The sequence below is a fragment of the Pleurodeles waltl genome, chromosome 2_1, assembly GCF_031143425.1.
Source record: "Pleurodeles waltl isolate 20211129_DDA chromosome 2_1, aPleWal1.hap1.20221129, whole genome shotgun sequence".
In the NCBI taxonomy this organism is placed as follows: Eukaryota; Metazoa; Chordata; class Amphibia; order Caudata; family Salamandridae; genus Pleurodeles; species Pleurodeles waltl.
In genome coordinates this window covers 636,980,752-637,007,907 of record NC_090438.1, presented here as the reverse complement: position 1 = coordinate 637,007,907, position 27,156 = coordinate 636,980,752, and positions in this window count along the sequence as shown.

Here is a 27,156-nt window from a genome sequence, read left to right as displayed (position 1 = left end):
AAATCTGCGCCATTGGAGTGGCACAGCGCTCCATAGAGGAGATTAAAAAAAGGTGGTGCGACCTGCGCTCCCGTGCAAAGGAGAGGGTGGCAAGGAGACTTGCGGAGGCCAGGGGTACAGGTGGCGGACCACCAACCGAACCACCATCCACACCATTGGAGGACCTGATGGAATCCACACTCCTCCCTGAAGCTGTGACAGGGGTCAACCTCCCCTGTCGACACCTCCGGTCAACCGAGTACCAGCCAAGGTAAGCGCAATGTTGTTTGTGAACCCAATATGTGTATGCACAAAAGCCCCTTAGTAATTAGCATGCAATATGAAGTAGTGTGTGAAGTAGTCCAGTCCACATCTCAGAAGCAGCACAACAATGCATTATGGGAGTTGCGGTCCACAAACTAGTACAGACAGTAGCATAACAATGTAATGAAGCATAGTGACACCCAAGGTAACACAACACACACAACACCATGTAGAGCAGTACCTGTACCTTTATTGCCATTTTCAGACAGATAAGGTAACATACAGAACTGACATGCTGCATATTGTTGTTGCAGGTGGGCCAGGCCCAGCACCCACACACAGTCCATGTGTAGGGGAGACGGACACCCAGCAGCCTTCTGACATCAACACCAGTGGGACCCTCCACATCTCCACTGTGCGCCGCAGGCCCAGGGCACTACCACTGGCAGACTTCAGTGGCGACTCGGATGTGCAGCAGGAAGGGCCAAGCACACCGTCTGCACCAGACAGGCGCAGCCAGATACTGAAGGGCAGGGGTCAGCCAGCACAACGCAGGAGTGCCACAGAGTCCCAGCAACAAACCTCATTTTTTAAATATTTTTATTACATTTTTGCTTTAATTCTGTTTCCAACATTTACTAGTCACATCATATAGGTAGAATAAATCAGTAACGTTGCTGATACACAGTTTAACACATTAACTTGACAACTTAACTGAGGTCATTATCGCACATTAAATGAGGAGTACAGAAATGGTTCCTGAACAGTCGCTCGCCAAGATGTAAATATGGGCACTTTTCCACTACATCAGGTATATACTCTTGTGGAACTGGTGCTTATGCGCTGCGTGGGGGAAGATCTAGAGTGGAGAAGATGTGCGTGTTGAGTGTGGGGTATATAACTTGCGTTATGATGTGGAAACACGGCTCTTCTGTGGGCGATCGTTATGGATCACCCTTAGCATACATTCAGGCGCAGGGAGGTGCCAATCATTCCGGTGATTCTCATTTAAAGTGTCCCTAGTTGGGCAGGGTGGAAAGCCTTCAGGGCTGACTACTATTTGCAGTTGTTCGTGTGCATTAGTTTAAGGCGGTTTCTTGTCGCTTTTGGCATCTAGTCTATCTATCAGGATCTCCCACGCCTCACTGCCCGTCTGCCGAGGTCCCATTTTTGTGTTCCTTAGCACCACCAACTCTGCGCTGGCCCATCTTAGTGTCGTGTTGTGCCAGGAAATCAGGTCCGGGGCGGTGGCCGACTTCCAGTTCATTGCTATCAATCTCTTGTACATTACGAAAGTTAGATCAATAAACTTATGTAGGTACTTGTGCTTTTTGTCTCTATTTCTCAGGCCTAGTAAACAGGACTTAGGCTCTACTGTGAGTGCCAGGCCCGTCAATTCAGATACCTTTTCCACTATTGTGCTCCACTTTACACGCACTAGGGGGCAGTCCCATACCATGTGGTAGAAATGTGCCAGCGGGGCTCGGCACCTTGGGCAAGCTGGGTCCGAGATGGGGAACATACTTTTAATCCTGGCTGGAGAGAGGGACGTTTGGTGTAGATAATTTAGTTGCGTATATCTGAACCTAGGGTTTCTCGATACTCCCTTAGTGTGTAGTAGGGCACAAGGCCATTCCTCCTGTGTGATCGGGAGTGGGAGCACCTCGTTCCACTTAGTTAGTGCCTTCCCCAGAACGGGTGCCGTTTCTTTATTCAGTGCTTTGTACAGGTTCGACACTATTTGCAGTTGGCCGTCGTATTGCAGCATATGGTGTACTGCAGTGGAGGTCGTGGGTTCCTGTTCTCCCGACCCCCACATCTTCTTTATAGTGTGGCATAGGGCATGGTATGTCATAAATTGCCCTGGGTTTACTGCTGTGAGGTCGCGTATTTCTTCGAAGGTCATTAATTTCCCTTCCTCGAAGCAATCGCCGACCTTCTCAATGCCCGCCTCTGCCCATACCACCAAGGACCTTCCTCTGTCTCCCCCGGCCCAGCCCGGGAGGGCCCCTAGTTGCACTAGAGGGGAGAAGGGGAGCGCGCGGCGTCCACCCTGAATATACCTCTTCCAGCATGCATGCGCCACCTGCCGGCTATTCCCTTCGGGGCTCCGGCTGCCATCCATGCGACCAATGGTGTGCCACTCAGGTTGGCCAACGCCCCTGCCGACTCCGCTAATGTGGGTCTATGTATCCAGTCTAGTACCCACTGGAGCTGGGCCGCCGCATAATAACGCTCGAAGTTTGGGGCACCCATGCCTCCCTCGGCTACTGGGCGCTGTAGTGTGGTGAGGGCGACGCGCGTTCTGCCTCCTGACCAGATGAGTTGCAGCAGTGCACCGTTTAGTTCACGGAAAAAGCTATTGGGGACTAGGAGTGGCAACGCAGAGAAATAATATAGGAGCCGGGGGAGTATCAGCATATTTGCTATTGCAACTCTGCCCATTGGTGACAATGGCAGCTTGCCCCAGAAGCGAACTGATCCCTTAATGGAGGCAAGTGCTCTCCCCAGGTTACCGTCTCTGAGGTCCTCCGGTTTATGGTATATTTGGACCCCGAGGTATTTAAATGAATCAAAGCACCATCTCAGGCGCCCGGACAGGGTTGTAGCTCGGTTTGATAGTGTCCGTGCGACAAGGGGAAATACGCACGATTTTTCCCAGTTTACTACCAGTCCGGACATTGTGCCGAACTCGGCAAGGAGTGTCATTACTGATGGTATTGTCTCGCTTCCGTTACGGAGATATATTAAGGCATCGTCTGCGTACAGAGATATTATGTGTTTCGTCCTGTTCCTTAGTATGCCCCATTCCTCCTCCCTCGATCTCAGGCGAGTGGCCAGGGATTCCATGGTGATAGCAAATAGCAGGGGGGATAGGGGGCATCCCTGCCTAGTGCCTCTTGCAATCGGGAAACTTTTGGATACCGTTCTGCCTGTTCTAACCCTTGCTTGTGGCCCGGAGTACAATGTCTGCACCCATTGGATACATTTTGGGCCGATTCCCATTTCCCGCATGGTATCGAATAGGAAATCCCACCCCAACGTGTCAAAAGCTTTTTCTATGTCCAATGATAGTACCATTTCGTCATGTGCCCCTGAGGGGGTGCTTCCCATCACTCCCAGTAGTCGGCGAGTGTTTAGGAATGTATTTCGTTTGGGAATGAAGCCGTTTTGATCTTCGTGTATCAGTGTGTGAATGACAGGGGCAAGCCTGTTGGCCAATATTTTGCCCAGAATTTTACAGTCGGTGTTTAATAGCGATAGTGGTCTATCTGATTTGACATGTGTGGGGTCCCGTCCCTGCTTGGGCAGGACCGCTATCACTGCTTCTCTCTGTGTGGGGGGCAGTGCCTTGTGTCTCCAGGCCTCTTCGTATACTTTTAATAGATGGGACTTCAGGAGGACCGAATATTTCGCATAGTATTCCATTGGGAGACCGTCCATACCTGGTGCCTTGTTTCTTGGCATTTGTGTTAATGCGGCTTCTAGTTCCGCAGCACTCAGTGGGGCTTCTAGTTCTTCGGCGTGTTCCTGAGATAGTTGTTTTAAATGAGCACCAGATAGGAAAGTTACGAGCTGACCGGGTGTATAATCCGTGCGTTTAGTGTATAGGTTCATGTAGTAGTCCCTGAACACCCTATTTATATCTGCCTGCATGGAGACCCACTCATTATTGTCTAGTTTTATAGTCTCTATTGGGGTCTGTTGCTGGGTTCCCTTTAGGAGCCAAGCCAGCAGTCTGCCCGACCTGTCCCCCTCAGATTGTTGGTGCATTAAATTATACTTTTAATCATGTTTGCGGAGGCGGGAGTCCGCTTCTTTGTATTTTATGCTTGTTTCTTTTAGTGTGGCGTATGGTGCTTCATTACTGGCTATCGCCACTTCGAGTGTTCTCAGTTCCTTCTCCAATTTGCTTATCTCCGAGTGTAGGGCGCGCCTGACACCCCAAGTGGATGCCATGCAGAACCCTCTTACCACCGCCTTGTGTGCCTCCCATTCTGCTGCTCTTGTATTTGTGGAGTCAGAGTTGACTTCCCAGTAATGCTTTAGTGCTGTGCCTAGTCCCTCTGCGTAGGCCTGGTCTTGGAGCGCTTCTGGCTGCAGCCGCCATGTAAAAATTACCTGGCGGGTCGCACCCCAACCCAGGATTATTTTGAGCGGGGAGTGGTCCGACAGTGTCATAGCTAAATATTCTGACACCTTCGTCAGCGCGCATATGTCAGTGGTGCCCCAGAATATATCTATTCTTGTGTGCACCTTGTGTGGCACAGAATAAAATGAGTATTCTCTCTGTCTGGGGTGTTGCATTCGCCAGAGGTCATGGAGTCTCATGTCGTCCGCCCATTTCTGTAGTGGGTTCTTGGTGCTTCTGGATATTACTGCTGATTTAGGAGGAGCTGATCTGTCCAACTCTACGTCAGGAAGACAATTGAAGTCACCCCCCATATGGTGGGCGCTGCTGGGTTGTCTACTAATGCTGGGGTGAGCGACTCCAAAAATCTCACCTGCGCATTGTTGGGTGCCTATATCCCTATGAGAGCTAATTGTCTCCCATCTAGGTGACCTTCCACTATCACATACCTGCCCCCTGTGTCAATCTTGTACGAGGTTCTGGCAAATGGGACACCTCTTGCTATCCAGATCAGCACCCCCCTGGCATACGCTGAGTGTGTTGTGCCTGTGACCTGCCCGCCCCATTTCTTCTGAATCTCTTGTAATTCATCTTCCATTAAGTGTGTTACTTGTAGGATAGCTATGTGGGCCTTTAGGCGCTTGAGGCGTGCATGCACTTGCGCTCTCTTGCTCGGAGTGGACATTCCCCTTACATTCCACGTAATTATCTCATATTGTTGTGCGTGTGCAGCGGTTTGTTGAGCCATGTTTCCCTGTGTGGTGCCGTGTTCATTTGCTCCCTCTTGGGTCCTATTTCCATCCAGCTGTCTGCGCATTTTACTAGGTCTTTGTCTAAGGCTGGCGAGCGCGTTAGTGTACCCTGCTGGCAGTGTTGACCTCCTCTAACCCCATTAACTCCCGCCATCCCACCCGCCCTGTTTACTAATCCCTCTAACTGATTGCTACCACTCAAACTTAAAGAAGAAAGGAAAAAAGTAAGAGAAGAGCCCCATCTTTGTTGTTTGGTGGGGTCATTATCCGTTCGGACACTCGTGGGGGGGCACTCATTCGGGTCGGGTGTGTCACCTGTGTGGAGCACACACCCTTCCTCAGACCTGGTCTGTGAATGTGCACGTGCATTGGCGTGAGCACCCCTGGGAGGGCCCTCTCATTTATCCGTCCCCGCTCCCCCCTTTTGCTGCCTATTGCGCTTATACCCCTATGATCACTGGTGAACAGTTTAAAAAGATACTTTTCGGAGCCAATGCGGTTTGTGTTACGATTCCTGCTTTAGCCGCTTCGGGATTCTGGACTCCTAGTGTCCTGTCCGGTTTCTGACAGTCTCGCTTTTACTGCATTGTCCAATTCACAGTTCGTCTGCTGTTCTTGGAGTGACATCTGGGCCCCTGAGCGCTTCCGTGATTGTTGAGGTTGAGTTGGTCGATTCCGAGTCTGATGCAGATGTAGGGGTCGTCCGGAGTGTCTCAAAGGGGTATTGCATGAGTATCGGAGTTTCTTTTAGTATTCTCACTCTTTCTTATGCCGCCTGCTTCTCAGTGGGCTGGCCCCTTGAGCGTCTCTTGCTGCGTTTCCTCGTTGCGGTGGTGGTCCATTCCTCCTCCTCGGGTACACCCTTGTTTGATTGCGCGATGCCTTTGGCGTGCATCCATGTCCAGGTATCTTCTGGGGAAGCGAACATATGCGTGCGGTCGTCTAAGCTCACCCTCAGTTTAGCTGGAAAGAGGAGAGCGTACTTAATGTTGTGCTCCCGGAGTCGTTGTTTGATTTTCACGAAAGAGTTCCGCTTGTTCTGTACTTCTTGAGTGAAGTCCGGGTATGCGTGGATCACTGCATCCTTGAATTGAAATGGACCTTTATTGCGGAAACACTGTAGTATCAGGTCGCGATCCCGGTAATTCAGGAGTCTCACTATTAGAGATCTAGGAGGCTGACCCGGGAGTGGAGGTCTGCCCGGGATTCTATTTGCTCGTTCTACCGAGAAGAACTTGGAGGGGGAGCCATTCAGTACCTCTTTGATTAGCCATTGCTCTGCTATTAGTTACGGGTTTTGTTCAGGGGGGAATTCCGGTATCCCCACTAGGCGAATGTTGTTACGTCTGGATCTGCTTTCTGCTTCCTCTGCCCGTCTCCAAAGGATCTTTACTTCCGCGTCCAACCGTTGTATTTGTTTCTGATTGTCTGTTACTGTTGGACCTGTCGCTGTTAGGGTGTCCTCCGTTGTTTTCACCCTCTCTGACAATTTCCGGTGGTCCACTCTGAGTAGATTTAAGTCTTGCATTACTGCGTCTATCTTATATTCTAAGGAAGATTTAGGCGGTCATTCTGACTCTGGCAAAAGACCGCTGCCGGCATTCCTACCTTCCCGCTGGGGCGGCCGGCCCTACGGGAAGGAGGCCTGCAACACAGAAGCCGGCTCCGAATGGAGCCGGCGGTGTTGCAGGCATGCGACGGGTGCAGTTGCACCCGTCGCGCTTTTCACTGTCTGCTAGGCAGACAGTGAAAAGCTTAATGGGGCCCTCTTAGGGGGCCCCAAGACACCCGTTCCCGGCAGCCTCTTCCTGGCGGTGACAACCGCCAGAAACAGGCTGGCGGGAAGGGGGTCAGAATCCCCATGGCAGCGCTGCTTGCAGCACTGCCCTGGCGGATTCGCCCAGCCGGGGGAAAACCGGCGGGAAACCGCCAGTCCCGGTTTTCTGACCGCGGCTTTACCGCCGCGGTCAGAATGGGCTTGGAAGCACCGCCAGCCTGTTGGCGGTGCTTCCGTCATTCGCGACCCTGGTGGTCAAAGACTGCCAGGGTCAGAATGACCCCCTTAGTGTCCATGATAGCCTGTAGTACTTTTTCAAATTGCGTCTTTTTTGCGGGGCTTCTTCATTTACTGTGCGAGGCAGGCCCAAAGAGTGATGTGGGATGGCGCTGTGACTCCTACGGCAATTATGAGAAGGGAGGGGTGGAGGGGGCAATCGGCCCACACCCTCAGGGACGCCCCAATCAATCAATCAATCAATCTATTTGTAAAGTGCGCTACTCACCCGGAGGGTCTCAAGGCGCTAGGGGAAGGGGGGACCGCTACTGCTCGAATAGCCAGGTCTTGAGATGCTTCCTGAAGGAGAGGTGATCTTGGGTAAGACGGAGGTGGATGGGGAGGGAGTTCCATGTCTTGGCTGCCAGGTAGGAGAAGGATCTTCCTCCCATGGTGGCTCTTCGAATGCGTGGAACAGCGGCGAGGGCATGGCTGGAAGAACGTAGCTGGCGGGTGGGAGTGTAGAAAGTCAGACGGTTGTTGAGGTACCCAGGTCGTGGAGGGCTTTGTGTGCGTGGGTGAGGAGTCGGAACGTGATTCTCTTGCTGACGGGGAGCCAGTGCAGGTCTTTCAGGTGTCCAGAGATGTGGCTGTGACGGGGGATGTCCAGGATGAGTCGTGCGGAGGCGTTCTGGATGCGTTGGAGTCTTTTCTGTAGTTTGACTGTGGTTCCGGTGTAGAGGGTGTTACCGTAGTCCAAACGGCTAGTGACCAGTGCCTGGGTGACCGTTTTCCTGGTTTCGGTGGGGATCCATCGGAAGATCTTTCGGAGCATGCGTAGGATGTTGAAGCATGATGATGAGACGGCGTTGACTTGTCTGGTCATGGAAAGGGAGGACTCCAGGATAAAGCCCAGGTTGCGTGCGTGGTCTGTTGGTTTGGGCGCGCTGCCCAGGGCGGGGGGCCACCAGGAGTCGTCCCAAGCAGAGGGAGATGGTCCAAGGATGAGGACTTCCGTCTTGTCTGAGTTCAGTTTCAGGCGGCTGTTCATCATCCACTCGGCTACGTCTTTCATCCCTTCGTGGAGGATGGTTCTGGCGGTGGCTGGGTCGTTGGTGAGGGAGAGGATCAGCTGGGTGTCATCGGCGTAGGAGATGATGTTGAGGTTGTGTTGGCATGCGATGGCTGCGAGGGGGCTCATGTAGACGTTGAAGAGGGTGGGGCTGAGTGATGATCCTTGTGGTACGCCGCAGATGACTCCGGTGGCTTCGGATCTGAACGGGGGGAGGCGGACTCTCTGGGTTCTTCGGCGAGGAATGAAATGATCCAATCTAGGGCCTTCTCTTGGATTCCGATGTTGCTGAGGCGCTCTACTAGGGTGTGGTGGCAGTCCGTGTCGAACGCTGCGGAGAGGTCTAGGAGGATGAGGGCCGCTGCTTCCCCGTTGTCGAGCAGGGCTCGGATGTCGTCAGTGGCTGCGATGAGGGCGGTCTCGGTGCTGTGGTTGGCTCGGAAGCCGGATTGCGAGTGGTCGAGGGATCTGTTCGTCTCGAGGAAGGCAGCGAGCTGTCTGTTGACGGTCTTCTCGATGACTTTGGCAGGAAACGGGAGGAGCGAGATGGGGCGGTAGTTCTTGAGGTCGGTGGGGTCTGCTGATGGTTTCTTCAGGAGGGCGCTGAGTTCGGCATGCTTCCAGCTCTCCGGGAAGATGGCGGTGTTGAAGGAGCAGTTAATGATGTCCCGGAGTTGGGGTGCGATGACGGAGTCGGCCTTGTTGAAGACGTGGTGAGGGCATGGATTGGATGGTGATCCGGAGTGGATGGTGTTCATCGTGTGGGTGGTGTCTTCGGTGCTGACTGGGGTCCAGGCGCGGAGGGTGGTGGTGGGGGGCGTCTGTTCGGTGGTTGGGTGCGTGGTCTGTGCGCCGAAGCTGTTGTGTATGTCGGCTATCTTGCGGTGAAAGAACGAGGCGAGTGAGTCGCAGAGTTCCTTGCTGATGTGTGCGTTTTTGTCTAGTCGTTCCTTGAATGCTGTCCTCTTGGTGGTGTGGATCAGCTGGTGGTGTTTGCGGGAGGCGTGTTTGAGGGCGTTCATGCTGTCTGTTGTCGGGTTTTTTCGCCAGGCTTTCTCGAGGGTGCAGCAGTTCTTTTTGGAGTTCTTGAGGTCGTTGTTGAACCAGAGGGCTGTATTGCTTTTGGGCCTGTTGGGATGGTTTTTCAGGGGTGCAAGGTCGTTGGCGCAGTTGGTGATCCACTGTGTGAGGTTGTTGGCTGCTTGGTTGGGGTCCGTTGAGTTGGCGGGAGGGTTCTGGCGCAGTGCTGTGGAAAGCTGGTCGATGGTTACCTTGTTCCAGCTCCTGCGGGGAACCTGTTGCTGGTGGTGGTGAGTTGTGGTTTTTCTGAAGCTGAAGTGGACGCAGCTGTGGTCTGTCCAGTGGAGTCCTGTGGAGTGGCTGAAGGAGATGTGCTTGCTGGAGGAGAAGACTGGGTCAAGCGTGTGTCCGGCATAGTGGGTGGGGATGTTCACCAGTTGCTTGAGTCCAAGGTTGGCGAGGTTGTCTAGCAGGGTGGTGGTGTTGATATTGCTGTTGCTCTCCAGGTGGAAGTTGAGGTCCCCTAGGAGGATGTAGTCAGCGGAGGGGAGGGCGTGTGGGCTGATGAAGTCTGCGATGTCTTCGCTGAATTGTGTGCGGGGTCTGTAGATGAGGGTGCCTCTGAGTGTGGTCTTGGGGTCAGTGTGGATCTGGAAATTAAGATGTTCGGCGGCTGTGAGGGTGTCGTCGGAGCTGGTCGTGATGCGGATGGTGTTCTTGTGGACGATGGCGATGCCTCCTCCTGTCTGGTTGGCGCGGTCCCTCCGGGTGATCTTGTATCCGTCCGGGATGGCGATGGCTATGTCGGGGGCTGATGAGGCGTTCATTCAAGTTTCCGTGAGGAAGGCGACGTCTGGGGATGTGGTGTCGAGCAGGTTCCAGAGTTCCACTGCGTGTCTGTGGACGGAGCGGGTGTTGAGCAGGATGCACTTCAGGTGGTTGCTGCTGGTGCTTGGCTTGGCGGGTGCGGTCCGGGTCCAGATGCAGGAGAACTTGCAGGATTGGCAGGTGAAGGGCCCGTGGGTGCGTCTAGGGGTGGCTCTGCAGCAGCCGGGGATCCGGCCGGTGTTGATTGCGATGAGAGTGGCGGCGTTGTAGGTCTTGCGGGTGGGCTGGCCTCTGCGGGGGCCAGGGGGTCTGGCGCTGGGCGCGGGCCAGGCGCGGATGGGCGCAAACGGGCTTGCCTTAGGCACGCCTTCGGCGCGCCAGCAGCGCGCCCGCTGCGCGCGGCCTCCATATGAGTGGGAGAGGGAGGGAGGAGCCCAAGGTCCGCGGGTCCGGCGGGGCACAAGATATTGAGTGTGTGAGCTCCTCGCCCGTTAGGTGCCCCTCGCGCTGTCCCCCTATGGGAGGGGGAGACCCAGGGGGTCCGCGCTGTCTGCGTGGGACCGCCTCTGTCCACTCACGATTCGAGGACAAGTCTCTGGGTGCACTCCTGCGTGGAGGGGAAAAGGTGAAGAAAGGGCCGTCCCCGAGTTGGGCACCCCCAGCCAGCCCCCGCTGGGGCCGGGTGCCCTCTCCCACAATCCCCGCGTGCAGGAGGGGGGGACGGAAAGGGGATGTAGCCGCCCGCCTGCGGCAGGCGTATCGCACTTCACCCCGGTCACAGGTGAGCATCCCTTATGCCGTGCTCCCCCAACACCGGGGCGGCTCCCCCTCACCAGCCCGCGGTCCCCAGACCGAGCGCTGCGAGCCGGGTCACAACTCCAAAGCCAGTTTCAGCTCCACGCTGCCAACCGTAGGCAGGGAGGGGGAGCGGTGTGCGGCGGTCGGCAGAAGGAGGCCGAGGAAGTCCACTCCAGTGTAGTGCCACGCTTCAGCAGCAGGCGCGTCGTCGGGGCCGCAGATGCCACCCAAGGAGGGGGGATGGGGGGGGGTAGTCCCCTCTCTTTTGCTTGATTTCGCCGATCCTGCTCACAGCAGGATTGGCCCGGGTTGAGGCGTGGAACTCCTGCTCTGTTCGTTGCTTGGTAGGGAAGGTGGGGGAGGGGGGGAGCGGAGCGCCGCCCCCGGCAGCTAAGGGCCCGGGAGGGGCGGACCAGTGCTCGGACCCCCACGTTTCAGTCCCGGGGCTCCGAGACTTCCAGCCGCTGCAGCCCCCTCCTCACCTGTTCCCGTCGTTGGGATCGGGCGCGCTTCGCCGGGCGCCTCCTTTGTGCCTCCGGAGTCCCGCGATTGGGTCGACGTGGCTCCAGCCGTGCTCTGGCAGCAATTCGTCCGATCCTCGGGTCCAGGGCCGCCCCAGGGGCCGGCGCGTATCGCCCTTGTTGATGCACCCTGCCTGGGGGTGCCCGCCAGGATTTATCGGCCAGGCCCGAATCGGAGCTCCTTTTTCAAGCGCCCGACTCAGTCGCCATCTTGGCTCCTCCCCCCCCAGCAGCAACCTCATGAGGCAGGTGAGGGTCCGTCCTTGTTCGGGGGCCTTGAGGCTGCTATGTTGCAGCAGCAGCGCCTGCAAAACAAGCGCATACTTAGTTTGGACCGGAACCTGCGAGTCCACAACAGACACATGATGGGCCTGCATCGGCAACTGGACGCACTGAATACCAACATTACACAGCTGCGTGAGGGACAGGTGCAGGCTTCTGAGGACACTAGGGACCTTACTAGTGCAGTCCGTGACCTCTGCCAGGAGCTGCGTCATGAAAGGGTTAGCCGGCGCAGACAGGAACACCGATTCAGGACAATGTTTGGCAGCTACTGCAGGTCCTCCAACAGGATGGCGAACTCAACAGCACTAATCGCCCGTCGCGCTGTGGCGGCACAAGTGGAGGCTGCACACACCAGCAGGGATGTTGTCCAGGGCCTTGTGCACATCACAAATGTGATTGAACATGTCATGGGACAGAGATCTGCCACTCCCAGTGAGGTAGCCTTGGGGGACACTGAGGACAGTTCTAGCCTCAGTAGTGTTGCCGTACCTGCATCAGACACTAGACGGCGCAGTGGCAGGCGCAGCACTGCCACTGAAGGTGACATTCAAGGTGCCAGTGAGTTAACTGGGCACCCGAGTGGTGTGCGTGGGAGAAGAAAGTGACTCTTGCTGCAATTACACTCCTGTTGCCACCATGACGTAATAGTGCGTGACTCCGTTCATTTGTTAATTTGAGTTTTTTACATCACCTGTTTACTTTATTTTTCACTCATTCATTACCTGATGTAAGGTAATACATTTCTATCACTACAGGTACAGTTGTCAGTGGATTTTTGTCATTCATACTCACGTGTGGAATGGTTGTGTGTGATGTCGTCACGCCTTTGCCTTCCCTCTGCTGCACTGGTCCTGTCTGCTGGCTGTAGAGGTGGTATGGGATCGTCATCCTCATCTGATTCAATGTCACTGATTTCTATAGGTATGACCCTGGTTGTAGCTATATTGTGCAATATTGCACAAGTAGCCACTATTCTTCATGTGGTCTCTGGACTGTACTGTAGTGCCCCTCCACTTTTGTGGAGGCAACGGAAGCGACTCTTCAGCAGTCCAAATGTGCGCTCCACAATGTTGCGGGTTGCCCTGTGTGTTGCATTGTATCTCCGTTCTGCTGGTGTTGTGGGATTGAGGTAGGTGCGCACTGCGTAGGCACTGTCTCCTGGAAGGGACAGAAGGTGTGATGAGTAACTGAGCCATCTGACATGGGTTCGCCATCCATGCACCAGTGCACAGAGTGACATTACCTAGTAGATATCCTTCTCCAAACTCCCCAGCTAGCAGTCTTGTGTGAATACCGCTGTGGCGAAAGATGTACGAATCATGTGTGCTCCCTGGGTACTTGGCCACGAGATCAGTTATGATATAGGAGGCATTGCATATCACCTGTATATTCATGGAATGTTGGCATTTACGGTTTCGGTACATATACTCTGTGACTGATGGTGGACATATTGCCACATGTGTGCCATCTATGGCACCTAGGACGTGGGGGAACTGTGCTATCTGGTAAAACTCTATTTTTGTCTGCTGTATTTCCTGTGGGGTGTGGGGGAATCTGATGTACTGTTGGAGTTTGCTTAGCATGGCGTTGATAAATGCATTGAAAAATCTGGAGAGGGTACTCTGTGACACCCCCCCTAGCTGCTGCTATGACCCCTTGATAGCTCCCTGAGGCGAGTAAGTGTAGGGAGCATAATACCTGCACATGGGTGGGTATGCTGTGAGTCCTTAGTGTTCTGCGCTGCAGCATGGGTTGTAGCTCAGCTATCAGATCAAGTATCATGGCTGAGTTCAACCTATACCTCTCAAATATTTCCTCCTCTGTCAGGTCAAATAGTGTAATGCGCACTCTGAAAATGCGCTCCTGTCTCCTCCTCCCTCTCCTCAAACCTGCCAAGATCCTCATCCTCCTCGCCATGACGTAGAGTGCAGCCATTGTGGAAAAGAGTCTGAGGCATTCTGGACCTCTTTATATAGGTTGCACCTGGTTACCACCTGGTTTCACTTAGTGGTATTTTGCATGTGCAAAATGCCATTCAGCGAAAAATCGCTAATTGCGATTTTTTGATGCATCTATTTGCGAGTTGGATTTTGCGGACTGCATTTTGCGCCTCGCAATTTCCTGCCTGAAATACCGAATCGCAAAATGCGACTCGCAAAACGAGGTCGCACCGCAAAAAATCGTTATTTTTGCGAATTCTTATTTTTGGTCTGCGAATGCCTTTCATGCATCGCAGACCACGTTTTTGCACTCGCAAACGGCCGATTTTTGCGATTCGCACCGTTTGCGAGTGCAAAAACTTTTCATACATCAGGCCCAAAATGTATATATTCAGAATCCTTTGTTTCCCGATTGTCTATAGAAGGCTATGAATGTTGGCTGATCAAGTCGATCGATTTGAAAAGTGTGTGGGGAACTAAAAATTGGAAAATTAGAGGAAGGGAAGCTTTGTTTAGAACATGCCTTATTCCCGTACAAATGATCTTTTTAAATGAAACGGTACAACAAACCAGTTGTTTAGGCTAAGCTAAAATTAAGGAAATAAACACGCCCAGTATACCTGCCCCTGCAAAATTTTATAAATGGCAAAAATATACAAATGCAGCTGAAGGTCAGCTCGACGAATGGGTCCTGAATGGTACAGTTAATGTTTCACTGACACGTCCTGGCGGGTGTTTATTGTGGCCAATAGATACCAATGGGTGTCATCAACATTTTATCAACTCCTCGGGGGTTTTAGAACTAGTAGGCTGGACCCTCGCTATATATCATTCGAACATGCGGGTATAGTTACGACATATAGTGTAGGAAAATTGTGCCAACAATGGTTAAGATCATCCTCACTAGATATGGTTAGAGAACACCTCAGTCTCCTGTCTAATAACACTGACATGCAGGACTTCCTGTTAGGCCCCATAAAACACCATAGGAAGTGTTTCTTATATGAAGTATAGAATGAAATTTGGAAGCTTTCCCAACAAGAAGCAGCTGCCCGGTTAAGGAAAATAGACGAGGAAAATCTAAAAAAGGCATTAGCTGTTGTGGATAATGGGATTAATACCTTGTCCAACCAGATTTATATTTTAAATAATATTGTCTCTTCTGCTATAGACATTATTATACAAACAGATATGTCTTCTTTACAACATGGACAGAGTCAGCTATGGTCCATTACGCAGCTGGGTTGGACACTTCAAACATTGAAGGTGGGTCGCGTTCCCTGGCAGCATGTCAGTGCGAGGGAGATATTTTCTTCCTTCAATTTGACGCAACAACAACAACTGATGGCTAAGAAGGAAGCAACTTATATCATGCTTTACATCGTAAAATTAGAAAAGTTGCCTTTTACTGTGGCTGAAATACCATCTGCTGAATGGCTAATACATGGGGTCATTAATCTGCCTATTTCTACAATGCAATTCACCTCCTGTTTAAAACACATTCCGGTAGGCAGATGTCAACACCAGGGCAGTGTGCGCTCTATTGGCGACTAGAATGCAAAAACCCAGCACTCTCAAAACAATGTAATTTATGCATTGTGCTGATATGTTGTTGTTTAACCTTTTGCATTGCAGAGTTCAATCCTGAAGACTTATTTTTAATATGCTTACAAATGCTGTTCATTTGCAATGTATTGCTGCAGGCTTTCAGAGTGTGTTAGGGTGTGGTCCCTTTCCAGGCCCTCTAGAGACTTTCCCTGCAACATGCCTGGGTGTGGTTGTGGGCTGGGCCAAGACTCTATAAAAAGGAGCCAGCCCAGCTCCAAGTGCTCACTATTCAGAGGTCCCGGTGCAGAGCAGCAGCTATTTCCTGAGCTCCTGTCCCGGTGGCCTATTTGATCTTCCAGACATCTGACTTTCATTCTTCATTTGGAGATCCTTGTTTTGGGCGGTAAGACGATGGTTGGGCTGGCCTCCCGACGCTGTTATCGAGAACTCTCATGTTCTTGGGCCTAATTCTTTTATGATTTGACAGAGTACTTTGCGCGTGTGAAATATGCGCTTGAGTGTTTGTGACATTTGCAGGGTGACTTGCGAATCGGAAAAGACGCACGATTCGTTTCATGATAATTTAATCTTGTTATTCATTGCATGCTACCATTTCTTGACATTTGCATGGTGGCTTAAGAATCGGCAAGACGCGCGATTCGTTTTATGGTGTTTTAACTTTGTTGTTCATTGCGCGCTACCATTTCTTGACATTTACATGGTGGCTTAAGAATCGGCAAAAGACGTGCGATTCGTTTCATTGTACTTTGATCTTGTTATTGATTGTGAGCTGTTATTTCTTGGCATTTACATTGTGGTTTACGAATCGGCAAGACGCGCGATTCGCTTAATGATGATTTGACTTTGATATTCATTGCGTACTAACATTTCTTGGCATTTTACATGGTGACACTCGAATCGGCAAGACACACGATTCTCTCCTCGAGTTTAATTCATGTTGTTTATTGTATGGCACTATTCTAAGATATTTATCATGTAATATTCGAGTTGACAAGTTATGTGATTTGTTTTCCTGAATCCATATTGTGTTATTCATGGTGCACAATCCTTTTATGGTGTTTACTTTATATATGTATAAATCTACAATATGCGCAATTTGTGTTGAAACATTTTAAGATTACACAGAAGATCAGAGTTTCTAGATGCAATATTGTATGGTTCTAGTATGCATTCTCAAAAAAGGATTTATATGACTGGTTTAAAATTGAGTCAGAATGTTTTTTCTGATTCTCATGTAAAGGAAAGTACTTGAATAAGAAAGTTTTCATTTAATCCATCTTGATTCCCTTACAGGTATCCGGCCATCTTGAAACTTAGTCATTTTAAACTTAATTCTTAGATTGTTCATGTTTTCAGAATTACTATGCTTAGAATCATAGTCTAGTATTGATTTCAGGAGATATAATTTTCATATTGTGTGTTCTAACCTTTTTCTTACTACAGGTCTCCTTCCCAGCTGTTTCCCTTCCTAATCCCCTCTTCCCCTCTTGAACTCTCTTAGCCTCTGTGATTTATCTATCAGAGTCTTGGAGCTGTTCAGTGTTGGACGTGTTGGGAACGTGCGCAGACCCCGAGGATCTGGTGACTCTGACAGCAAATATGAAAGCCTGGGAGATAGTTACATTTGTGAGGTGTGGGAGCTTCCCTTCTCATACAAATGTTTCAGTGGCATGAAAGAAGTCTTTCTTATCGGTAGTGAATGCGAGGCTTCAGTCAGCCATTCAATGGTTTGGAAACAGCTGTCCTTCAATGGGGCGTGTAACACCTCTGCTGCGAACTTGGCTTGTTATCTGAAGGGAGTTCCAGTCCCCTTGATTAGACCTACATTCCAGGTGCTTTCAAATGGCAGCTACGTCCTCCTTAATAGTAAAGACTGTTGCGGCATGCGAGATGGAATAGTTTACGTTGTTTTGGTCTCTAAGATAGTTACATGCTGCGGGAACGTACTCTTTACCCCAACTAAAACTAAAAAAGTAGCTGACATTTGGCCTCACATCGCTACTTCAAATGTGAATTTTGACACGTTGAGCAGACTCAAGGTTTTACTGTTTCAAAAGCATGTGACTCTTACATCTGCATGCGAGACCTACGCACTTCAGGTGGCAAGGTCGTCGGCAGAGATACAGTCCCTATCAAATACAAACTTTCCGAGACACTTTGGTGAGCTCGTGGGATGAATATTTAATGCATCCAGTACCACTGGAATCACATATTTTTTCAAAGCTGTTGGTTCTAGTTTCATTCACACCTTCTCCTCCGTATTCGGTTTGATACCATCAGCAATCCACTCAATTTTCTCTAGTATTTTCGGGGGATTTCCGATGACTTTGGCTATTTTTTATGCGCAATGGCTGTCCTGCAGCAATGAGGAGGAATGACGGCGCTCCCAGCAGCGCAGCTGTGACGTGAACGCATAATGCAGTTATTTGGAGCAACACTCCTGGAGCAATTGGAGTGTGGCTGGTCTTTGTCATTCAGACCGGTCTTGCGTTGTGTGCAGCCTGTGTTTCGGTGCCTCAGGTGCTCTTTCGAACATGCACTGGAAGTTTGTCTTTCGGCGCAGCGCTTGCCTACATTGGACGCTGATCTGTTGATGTTCTTGCTGAGGGTTCATTACCGGACATGCGCACTGAGGTTGCGTTTGCTACGAGACGCTACTTATGAGTTGCCCTTTCTGGAGGATGTAGCTCACGACTCATCACTGGGTACCCCACCGAAGGCCGCCTTGGCTGAGGATGAGGCTACGGAACACAACTGCTCCTTGATCCTTCTTGGCAATGACTTTCCAACTATAACATCGGCCGAAGTGGAAGATCTCCTGTCCTCTATGGTCCCAGAATCGATTGGAACATTTCAAAATTGACTTTCCCTTTTGAGATTCGGTTTTATGCCACATGCTCATGTTTAAATTGTCCCTTTATATGCTTATGTGTCCATTCGACTTGTCATCCTTGACTTTGCTTTTATATATATCTTAGGTTGAGCTTTTTAGCAACAATTTTTTAATATATATTTTTTGGCTTTGAACCACCTTCAACCGACATTGGGAGGGTGTTGTGTAGCCATTTTAGTCATAGCTCCATGCACTTTATTTTAACACACTAGGCCGCTGTGCACTTTAACCTAGATATATTTATTCAGCATCATCTTTTTATTGTTAGAATAACCAGTTTTATGGTCTTGTTTTATTTCCGTCTATCTAACTGTTTTTGCCTAGGCCAGCACTCTGTTCTCAAACAAGACATTCTTGATTACTCTGTGCTTTTTCCAAGGCTACAGCACGGTACATTGCCAGTGAATGTGGTAGAAGCTTAGTCTCCAACATTCGTAGAAAATACACATCTTTACGTAGGGACACTTTCTCAGAATATCAGCTGGGTTATTATAAAAACCCCTTCCTTGTCCCTTGCACATTAGAGGGAGATTCCAGCCAGGGAACCACAACTGGTATGCTGATTACCGAATGCTTCGCTACAGATGCTAACGCAGACCGCAGGCCTTTGCTCAGGTATGGGGGTTGATGTCTTCCCAGGGGAACCTGAATGACAGACTTTGAGCTTAACATGCTGTGCTCTATCCTAGCCTAGGTAGGGATTAGTCCATTGACAATAGTGAAAACATGATAGCGTTGTTCTTATGCTTCACTCTACTCGTCACAATTTTAATAATGTAATGTTGTGTCGTCCTGGTTATTGCAGCTCACACCTTGATATCTAAGATGCAGTAATTTTATTAAATCTCATTATTGAAACATATGCTCCTTCTTTTTGTCATTTATATATGAGACTGGATTGTAAATGAGAGAAACGGATGAGACCTGAGTAACCACAACTTACCTGAGAAGCCAAGTATGACATGCGCTCGGCTGCCCAGTCATCACTATCCTTGGGTAGAGATGAGGCACTGCTAGTTGGCCGGAGCAAAACCCGGATTGGAGCGACAGGTGTCACCCCCAGTGCGTAAGACTTAGTCTCCCACTCCGCGGGCAATTCTGCCGCTCAAAATCCAGTAGTCTCATTAGAATAATGAGAGCCTACGCGACAGTTGTAGAGTGGATTTGTTGGAATGTCGTAGAGTGGAATAGGGGAAGTAGATTGTTGTAGAGGGGAGTAGAGTTCAGTGGTTCAGTGTCAAAGAGTGTCGAAGAGTGGGATGGAGTGGGATGGAATAAGGTAGGGAGGGTTGAGGTAGATTGAGATAGTGGGGTAGATTCGTTTGGAGTAGAATGGGATGGACTGAGTGGAGTGGGGTGGACTTGACTTAAGTGGGGTGGGGTGTATTGAAATGGGGTGAGGTGGAAGTGATTGGGCTGGATTCGAGTGTGGTGGATTAGATTGGATTGGGTTGGATTGGAGTGACAGGGCTAGGGTAGGGTGGATTGGATTGGGGGGGATTGGATTGGAGTGGGGTAGATTACATTGGACTGGAGGAGGTGGATTGGATTGATTTACTGACGTGGGGTGGACTGGAATGGAGGGGGGGTTATATTGGACTAGGGTGGGCTGGATGGATTTGGTGGGGTGATGTGACTGGGATAGAGTGGGTGGATTGGAGTAGAGTGTGGTAGAATGGAGTGACTGAGGTGGATTGAACTGGAGTGGGGTGGATTGAATTGGAGTGGGAGAATTGAAATGGGGTGGACTTGATTGCATTGGGTGTGGTGGGCTGCAATGGGCTGGATTGGAGAGGGTTGGGTGTGTTGGATTGGATGTGATGGATTGGATTCGCACAGATTGAAGTGGGTTGGATTGGATTGAGGTGGGGTGGATTGGAGTGTGGTGGGGTGGATGAATTGGATTGGAGTGGGGTGAACTGAATTGGGATGGGGTGGATTAGATTGGGGTGGGGGTGGATTGTAGTGGATTGGATTGGAGTGGGTGGATTGGAGTGGGGTAGGCTGGATGGATAGGATTGGAGTACAGTGAATTGAACTGAGATGGGGTGGATTGGATTGGAGTACAATGGGATGGATTGGAGTGGGGTGACTGGAATGAGGTGGAGTGGATTGAAATGGTGTGAGGTGGATTGGAGTGGGTGGAGTGGGATGGTGGTTTGGAGTGGGGTGGGGTAGGTTGGAAAGGGGGTGGGGTGGATTGGAGTGGGGTGGATTGGATTGGGGTAGATTGCATTGAGGTGAAGTGGATTGGATTGGCATGGGGTGAATTGGATTGGTGTGTTGTGGTGTGGTGTGGTGTGGATTGGAGTGGGGTGGACTAGAGTTTTGTGGACCTGTTCGGGGTGGACCAGATTGGGGTGGATCGGATTGGAGTGGAATGGGGTGTATTAGATTGAGTGAGGTGGAGTGGATTGAGTTGGGTGGAATGGATAGAGTGGTGTGTATTGGATTGAGTGAGGTAGATTGGATTGAGTGGGTGGATTAGAGTGGTGTGTATTGGATTGAGTGAGGTGGATTGGATTGAGTGAGGTGGATTAGGGTGGGTTGGATTGAGTGTGATGGATTGGATTGGAGTGGACTGGATAGTGGCAGGGAGGTTTGGGGAGGGGTGAATTGGTTTGGGGTGGGGTGGAGTGGATTGTGGTGGATTGAACTGGAGTCGGTGGATTGGATCGATTGGAATGAGTGGGTTGGATTGGATTGGAGAGGGGTGGACTGGATTAGAATGGATTGGTGTGGGGTGAATTGATTGGAGAAGGGTGGACTAGATTGAAGTGGGATAGATTACGATGGTTTGGAGTGGTGTAGACTGGAGTGGGGTGAATTGGGATGGAGTGGGGAGGATTGGATTGGGGTGAGGTTGATTGGAATATGACAGATTGTTTTGGATTGGAGTGGGGCAGATTGTTTTGGATTGGAGGGGCCAGACTGGAGTAGGGCAGATAGTATTAGGGTGGATTGGATTGGAGTGGGGTAGATTGAGTTGGTGTTGGGTGGATTGGATGGGAGTAGAGTGGATTGAGTGGGGTGAATTGAAGTGGGGTGAATTGGGATGAGTGGGGTGGACTTGATTGGGGTGAAGTGGATTGTAGTGGAGTGGAGTGGTGCGTATTGTTTTGGATTGGAGTCGGGCAGATTGTTTTGGATTTGAGTGGGGCAGGCTGGAGTGTTGCGGATTGGAGTGGGACAGATTGTTTTGTATTTGAGTGGGGCAGATTGTAGTGAGGGGGATTACAGTGGGACAGATTGTTTTGGACTGGAGTGGGGCAGATTGGGGTGTGGTAGATTGTTTTGGATTAGAGTGCGGGCAGATTGGAGTTAAGCGGACTGGAGGGTGGCAGACTGTTTGAATTGGAGTAGATTGTTTTGAATTTCACTGGGGCAAATTGATTTGGATTGGAGTGAAGCAGATTGCAGTGGGGCACATTGTTTTGGATTGGGGCACATTCGAGTAGGGCAGATTGTTTTAGATTGGAGTAGGGCGTATTGTGTTGGATTGGAGTGGGGTGAATTGGAACTGGGCAGATTAGGCTGGAATTGGGTTGGGAGGATTGGCATGGGGTAGGTTGGAGTGGATTGGATTGGATTCGGATGATTGGTTTGGATTAGAGTGGGGTAGATTGGTGTGGGGTAAAGTGGGGTGGATGGGGCAGACTGTAGTGGGGGAGCTTGGAGTGGGATCGATTGGGATGTACTGTACAATTATGTGTTAAAACTTAATTTCAGAAATTACACATGATAAAGAAACAGTGTTGCTTTGCAATATTTCGAACAAGATAATCATCACCTTTTGAGAAGGGGGTCCACATCAAAAACAAAAGAAAACATGAGTGGAAAGTGAGAAAAGACGACTTGGTGAAATAAAAGAAAGTTAGCTATAAAAAATAAACTTTGCAATTTTGTTTGTCCTGCTGGGCACGTTTCTACCAGTCATAAGTCTTCTGTTTGCAGGGAGCTAGAAGTTAAAAAGAACAAATTAGTACCTCAATCACACCGGGAGCTGTGGATGGGCACTTATTAAGTTGAATTAATCAGTGCTTGGTCTCTGCGCTACAAAGAGGGACGGAAATGATGCTTGCCCTGCAGTGACAAACTAAGAGGCTGTAAAAAACGAGTGCCACAGAAGCCAACAAATGGTAAGCTACAGGCGGGCTCCAGGCCCTTTACTGTACACAATAGAGTCTCGCAAGCGAGGCGCATGTGCATTCACAGGATCAACCCTAAAGAGAAAGAAAACGTTCCATTTTGTATTGCCTGAATACTCACGTTTACATACTTTCAAAATAGAAAATACTGAAAAGTGACAAAATACTGGTGACCTCTATCCACACAATAAACACTATAAATAGGATAACTATGATATTTCTCCAAATATCTACTCAAACTGCCACAAATATGAAAATGAGACAACAACACAATATGAAAACAACAGGTATAAATTCAAAGCTACGAATATTTGGCAGTACAAGTAGCATAAGCTGACATAACCTGTATTCATATCAATAACCAATTTGGTCATGGATCTCTGACAAATCAGTAATAGTAGCAAGTATGTCATTATGGGCACAGGCCTCCTGTTTCAGATAAAAAAGTAAAAGAAGCAGAACGGGTAGGTGTATGAGGCAAATCCCAGGTTAAAGGGTAGGATAGTCATTCAGTCATTGCAAGTAAGTTGTGCAAAGATTTTAACTATGCGGTCCCGGCAAAGGCATGGTCAGCGTTTATAAGTTCCACGGAGTCGGGGTCACATTGTTAGTATGTTCTGGAAGCTGATTGCATCACCTCCTTTCTGCCTGTATTTGTTTATCCCATGCGTAGCATTGCACGAGATGCCTTGATAGAGGTTTATTCCTGAATCAGTCGGCTTCAATAATATCGCAAAAGACTAAAAGGATACATTCCGAGTAGCTTAAACGTGGTCAGAAACCTTCCTAAGCCAGTAACGAGGTAACCACCCGGTGCGTAGTAAACAAGGACCTGACATGGTTACCATCTTAGAAGGTCTGCAAAATCAGACACTCAGATATAAAACGACGCTTAGAATACAAAATAATGTATGGTACACACCAGACAAAACTGACTGCATCCTCATGGGTTGGGACAACAGCAGTCTCCCTTCCTGTTAAAGCATGTACACCAACTTGCTCAAAATACATTCTCTACTGAAGTTGGTACTGGTTCAGCGCAGAAGTGAGACTGTATCCAAGGAACAGCTTCTCACATACCCTGGCACTTGCCTGATCTAAGGGATGCATGCCTTTCCTGGAAAATCCCTGAAATAAACTGGTAACCAAACACATACTTTGGATCTTTAAACCCCTGATCCTGTTTTGCTTACACCTGTTCTTTCTGGATGTCCTGATTGCTTACTGATCATCTTATTACTCTTAGTACTACTCATCCTCGTACCATTGTTTACCTATGAAAGGAAGCCCCCTCGAAACAGGAAACTCCAGGAAAAAGCTGCAAATGCAAGTCCAGCCCACTCTTATCTGGGCCCACTATAAAGGTAATCATTCCAAGATATACATGACTCAACAAACGCTGTCCACCAAGGGATTATAATGCATGTAAGAGATAATTTTAATTTATGATAGAAAAGAATTGAACACGTCAATGCCAAAGTTCTTTCATTCCCGTTCAAGTCGTTTGCCACCAATTAGATGGATGAATGTGTTATATGGAGCCCATATTGCTCTGTAAATGTGAGCTGCAGAGGTGGCTGGATGACTTCTCATAGACCTATCCTGAATACTCTTTGTAATGGAACCTTCAGTCTGGAACTAAGCTAAAGTAAATCTGGTTCTAATCCATCTGCTTATACTTATAGTCATATCTTTGCGTCCTTGGTACCAAACTAGTTGTCTGACTGCCAAAACACCGAAATCGTTCAAAGTTAAAACAACAGAACTCTCCTGATATCTAAAGAACATAATAGTTCTTCCTCCATTGAGGAAGGAGAATGAAAAAACACCTGTAACTGCTAATGCTTCACTTCGAACAAAGGTTGGATTAGGTTTCAGAACCTCCCTGCTTTCTAGAAGAGTCCGCAAAGGATCACAGCATAGCATATCACCTAGTTCTCCTATTCTGCAATCCAAAACAATAGCAATCAAAAATGCTACCTTTCTAGTAAGAAACTTCCAATCTACGGAAAGTAGGTTCAAATGGTGATCTAAGAGGGTGTGTAAAACAAAAGCAAATCCCAATGAGGGGATAAAAGGCAAATAATCAATTTAGACAAATATTTCTTTTTTTCAAAAAGCAAGCGGCAAAAGATTCATGCTGTAAAAAGTTACCTCTGAAACTTTAAAAGCTTTAATGGCAGCCCCCTGGGCTTGCATATTAGAAATCAGTAAATTTAAATTAATCCATCTCCTAAAACCTCAAAAGTTCAATCAACCCACAATCTAAAGGAGAGAGAGAAGGGTTAGCTCACTCCTCTGAAAATACTTCCAATAGTAAGTATAAAATTTCGGTATGGACATTTTGCAGGTTTTTGGAACAGCTTCTGCTATATTGTGGGGTTGAGCTCTGCTTTACAGCCCCTCCTCTCAACCTCAAGCCTGAAAGGGACAATCTCTTTGGGATTTGTCAACCTATGGGTCAAATTAGGACTAGAAGAAGAGTCAGTAGCCAAGGAGGATGAACTGCAAGCGATCTTAGAAGAGTGAACCATGCTCTTATGAGACAAAATCGTACTAGTTCTATCACCTCCTGCTCCTCTTGCTTGTCAAGAGTTAACAATTTGGGAATCAAGAGGAAGGGAGGAAATGCATATTTATTTTTCGAAGGTCCATTCACTGTCAGGTCACCTACCACCCTATGCTTCCTCTACCTGACTCAGAAAGAAAAGCGGGCCAACTGGGTATTTTCCGGTGATACAAAGAGATCTAGAAATGGAGTTCTGAACACCCTGCATGTGTACTTGAAAATGTTTTGGGTCTATGAAAGATCCTGGTACCATGAGAATATCCTGCTGAATTGTTCCACTGGAACATTTTTTAGGCTGTATGAGGCCAAGAGAGAGGAGATGATGCTCTGCTGAAAACACCAAACAAAGGTCTAGCAGACACAGCGACCTGGAATGTGTACCCCATTTACAGTTGATGTAAGTTGTTTTCACCATATTTTCCGATCTGACCAGAACATGGCTGCCTTTGAAGATAAAAGAAGAAGTGCTGGATAAAATCGAACACTGCCATTGATTGCCTTTGAAGATAAATAAAGAACTGCTGTATAAAATAGAATACTGCCATCAGTTCCCTCCATTATGAGGAATGATGACCTTAATCTAGGGATCATCATGCTGGTGCTGACACTTCATTGGAAAGGAGCTGGTATCGGTTGTCACACTCACCTGTGTACCTGGATATATTGTAAGGCATCTGGTTCACGATGCATGGTTGAGCCTTGGTTGAAGTGCTGTGCATCATTCAAACCGCTGACATACCAGACACCAGTAAGCATGAAGGTGGAGTACCAGTGGTCACAGGTGCACATGTGCAGCCAAGCCAATGGGACTAAAAGCGCTCAAGATGCCATTTAACCCTGTAGTTCCAGCCACTTGCATAAAGGGTCTGGCTCTGATTACAAGGGGGCAGATATCAGATAATGAAGTTGTATTGTTCGAATTGAGGTCCATTAAATGTAATTTGGCATTTGAGTAGGTTGATGAGTACTGGTGCAGACAGAGAGATACCTTGCTAAGTTCTGGAGTGTGTGTGCCCTGCCTCAAATTCACCAGACCAAGCTGTAGCTTTTTAACTCCTGCTTCACCACACATAACAATCATATTTGTGTACTAGATGTACCTTTAGAAAAGTGTGATCCCAGGCAGCTCAATTGGCTATAGCGGGCTAACAGTGATGGTATCAATATAGTTCCAATGGCAGGACAGACTTGTTGCCTGTTGTAGGCTAGGGTGAATGGTCTACTGGCCTGCCTTTTAAAAAAAAAATGGGTCAGTCAGTCTCCTACAACTGGGTCCTCTGCCTATCAACGTGGGACATATATGTCATATGTGCATACTCAGTGCTTAAATTGTAAAAGAATAAGTGCCACGGTCCAAAGTTTTTCTCAATAGCCTGGTGCCAGTGCTACTGGAAGTTGGGGTGCCAAATAATAAGGAAGCATAGTCCAGATTCAACGTCATGCCTCTTTCATCGGCCACCAGGCGCTCCATACCCCTTTATTTCACTCTTTCATATTTCATGTTTTTCATCCCTGCTTTCTTTCTTTGTCACTGTTTTTACATCTTTCTCTTCTTCTTTACTTTTTTGTATTTTTCTCTCTTATCTTCTGGGTCAAAGTCTGATGAGGAAAATTGAGTGCCAGTCCCCAAAACTGAGTGTCAATGGGTGCCACTTGCAACCACCGGCTTAAATTAGGCACTGTGAATGCCAGTAAGTGTGAGAGGAGAGAATTCTTATATAGCAGAGGTGGCCATTGCCATGCTGGAATGCATTTTTAGGTTGAGCGTAAGTGTTTGATCTCATGTATACGTTTAGAATACTTCTTATGGCTTATTAGGTCAAGCATAAGCGTTCAACTTCGTGTATACTTTTAGTATGCTTCTTATGGCTTAAAGCGATTTCATTTGTTGGTTGCAGTGTCCTTTAAAAATTCTTGCTCGCTAGTGGTCAGTTCTGCCTTTTTTTTCTTCCTTTTTCTGTTTCAGAGCAGTGACCAACTTCTGTATTATTTCACTTTGGTTTCTTTATCTGTTGCTCTGATGGACTACTTTGACATTTCTTTGGTGCTCCCTTTTCACTGTGGGTGTTTTATGCTGGTAGCTGCCTGCGTTTTATTGCAGCATTCCGTTCCACCCACCTCCTCCCATGTCGCTGACATTGGTTTTGGCTTTATTCCAGTGATATCCTCACCTCAGGCTCCTAAAATAAGCTTATTTTACAAAAGAAAAACCTTGTCGTTCAGCTCACTGCTAACGAAAAAGCCACAATGTGCCATTTCTGGTGTAATGTAGCTAAAACTAGAGGCAATGATGTGAAACTTGCTTAACCTCACATCTGGAGTCTCTCCTCCAGGGCCCCTCCCTGCCAGCACTCAGGACATGCACACAAGGCATTGCTTATCTCCTTTCTGGG